This window comes from Megascapheus bottae, chromosome 16 (assembly GCF_031878675.1).
Source record: "Megascapheus bottae isolate mThoBot1 chromosome 16, mThoBot2.hap1, whole genome shotgun sequence".
Classification (NCBI taxonomy): domain Eukaryota; kingdom Metazoa; phylum Chordata; class Mammalia; order Rodentia; family Geomyidae; genus Megascapheus; species Megascapheus bottae.
Window position 1 is genome coordinate 22,038,375 of NC_143524.1, and position 3,319 is coordinate 22,041,693.

Below are 3,319 nucleotides of genomic sequence, written 5' to 3' on the forward strand. Positions count from 1 at the left end.
CTCCCCCTTCTAAAATCTCGGCGACACGCTGGCTCTCGCGATCCGCGGCGCCGGACTCTGCGCGCAGACGAGTGGAGGCGCCGAGGGTCCGCCGAGGGGCGCGCGGGGATCTGGGAAGCCACCGCCCCACCGAGCCCCGGCCAGCGTCTCTGGGTACTGTCGGGCGTTCAGTGAGGAAAGGAGGGGCGGTTACCTGCGGGAGCACCTGGTGAGGCTCCGCCTCCCGGGGCGGGGCGGGGCTTACCTGTAGCAGCCGGGACTGGGCCGCGCGTCTCCTGCGCCCGGAGCAGTCAGCGGCTCGGAGCGCTCGAGTCCCCGAGCTTCGGCGAGTCGAGCTCCCTCCACCCGCCCGCCGTGGCCCCGCCTCCGCAGCGCGGGTGGCACACTGAGGATTCCTTTCTACACCGGTCTTTCGCTGAGAATTCCAGGCTGGGCATTTCACTTCTTCCAAGAACGCCTTGGCACTTCCAAGCCTTTTTTTTTTTTTTCTGCTTTGGGGTTTGAGGTTACATGAGGTCAGCCGTTCTGGATCACTGATCTGGGGTCAGAGAAAAATCACTGGGTGAGTGATGTGAAGTAAGAAGAGGCCTAAAAGTTACCCAGCCATCCAAAATCTAGGGCATACTAAATCCACTAGCACAACAATGTTCATTGCAGCATTATTCACCATAGTAAAGATATGGAACCAACCTAGATGTCCCTCTGTTGATGAGTGGATCAACAAGTTGTGGTATTTGTACACAATGGAATTCTATGCTGCTGTCAGAAAAAATGACATCACCCCATTTGTTAGGAAATGGAAAGACTTAGAAAAAATCATATTAAGTGAAGTAAGCCAGACTCAAAGGAACTTAGGCTCAATGGTTTCCCTCATTCTTCATAATCAGTAGAAACCTTGGGCTCTACTAGCAGAGATCTGCAATAGAGCAAAATCTTGATACATAAGGCCATAGAGTATGAAGCTAATTGAAAGGACCTCCAGGATGCTGAAACAAAAGCCATATATGAATGATTGTTGTCCTTAATGTACTATGTTATCTTTCATCTCCTTTGCTGTCTCTTGGGTATCTCATATTGTTACAGTATCTCACTTTGTTATCTGATATATAGAATTTATTTGTATTTGGTTATTTGAAATTTGATAGGGAAGGGGGGAAAATCAAGACAGGGGGTGGGTGGTGGGGGGGGGAGGGTGATGGGTACCAAGACATGTGAAAGGGTATCAATGTATGTGAATTAATGCACCTTCTATCTGGCAAATATCATGTAGCCCTTTTATTAATTACAATAAAAATTATAAAAAAATTAAAATGAAAAAAAAGCTCAGAAAAAAAAGAAGAGGCCTAAAAATGAATTTGAAACGGGGAATCCATTAGGTCAGAGATGTCCCCCAAATCTTTTCAAGATGTTTCCTAGGTATAAAAAAAAAAAAAAGAAGAATTGAGTTTGCCCTTTTTACCTTCCTTCTTTCCAGTGGAGATTTCCAGAGGCGATTTCATGTAGCAGAAATGACATCATTCTGCTAACAAAATACTAGTGGGAATATGCTTGAGTTTTCTAGTATGTTTCTATGGTGTAGGATTAGTTAAGATTTTATATCTAGATTAATGTAAGGATGGATACAATTTGCTTATCAGTACTTCTGAACTTTTACTAGTTATCTTCAGTCATATCTCCCAGGATAGTTAAGCTCATTATTCTCAAAGAAATAATCTTGAATTTGACAATGAGTTCATGTGGAAACACACATAGTGAGAGAGAAAAGAGTATACTTTCTGTCTTGGTTTAATGTAACATTTAATGTAACGTTCTTTGATGTTACTAGAATAATGTAACAATATAATGTAATGGTATAAATTCACATAAATAAAAGCCATAAAGAATATGAAGAAGCTCTGAGTTCAAAGTCAAAGAACTGTTGTTAAATAATGAAAAGTAGGTAGACAGAGCACCTACCCCAGGTGAGTCACATTCTTCCTTGTCCAATAACATGCTGAACAATTCTTTGGAACATTATTTCATTCTTTGGCCAATGTAGCTTGACACTTGCTGAAAGCAAAAGCAAAAGAAAAGTCATTTTCTGTCTTTGTCTCTGTCTCTGTCTCTTTCTGTCTCTATCTTTGTCTCTCTGTCTCTGTCCCTCTCTGTGTCTCTCTGTTTCTTTCTCTGTCTCTGTCTCTCTCTCTCTCTGTTGATTATGGGGAGAACTCTGGGCCAGGGTATTGTCCCTGAGCTCTTCAGCTCAAGGCTAGCACTCTACCACTTAAGCCATAGCACCAATACTGGTTTTCTAGAGGTCAATTGGAGATAAGAGTCTCAGGGACTTTTGTGCCTGGGCTGGTTTCAAACCTCAATCCTCAGATCTCAGCCTCCTGAGTAGCTAGGATTGCAGGCATGAGCCACCAGTGCCCAGATTTCTTTTTCTAATTTTTGATTAATTCAATTTCCATTAAATTCATCTCTCTTTCAAAAGCTACAATTTTATAGTATCCAATGAATTCTTTCTAGGTATTCTTCAGACATTCTGCTTTTACTTTCTCCTTCTAGACAACATTTTGTCTTTTTCCATTCTCCATTCTCTTCTTTTTCACTATTTGTCTACTCCTCCCACTTTTTTGCATGTGTGCTGGTACTGAGGATTAAATTCAGGGCCTCCAGCTGTACTTTGGCTCTTTCACTCATGGCTGGTACTTTACTGATGGAGCTATACCCATAGTTTTACCTTTTTGCTGGTTAATTAGGGATAGAAGTCTCTTGGACTTGGGTGCATGGTCTGACTTCAAACTTCAATCCTCAGATCTCAGGATTATAGTTTTGAGCCACTGGTGCTTGGCTCTTTTATTTTTATTTTGTTTAAAGAATTGAGATCACACTGTGAAGAAGTTAGAAATTATTTCTTCTTCTTGAACAGAAGAACAGGAAATACACCTTCTGTTTATTCATTCATCAACCTATAGCAAAGGAGCCCTAAGATGGGAAGATAAATCCCACAGTTTTCATTCTGGATAACTGGATTGGGCTGAGATCTAGATCAAAGAACAGGGGCAGAAGCAGACTTCTTTCCATCACTGAGCACAGCGCCTTAGCGCCTTCTATGTTATGTTTGCCCAACACATTTTTGTTAGGTGGTAATCCTTAATTTTTAAGTAGGGAAAGTGCTTCACTATTTTGGACAGAAGCAAATAGTAAGATGCCTTGTGCTGTTTCCCTGCCCCCCAGTAGATCTGAACTTTGACTACATTCTTTTGCACAATAAGTCCACCCACATATCTGAATATTTAGACCCAAACAAATGAGGCTCTGTAATCTCACCAAATAT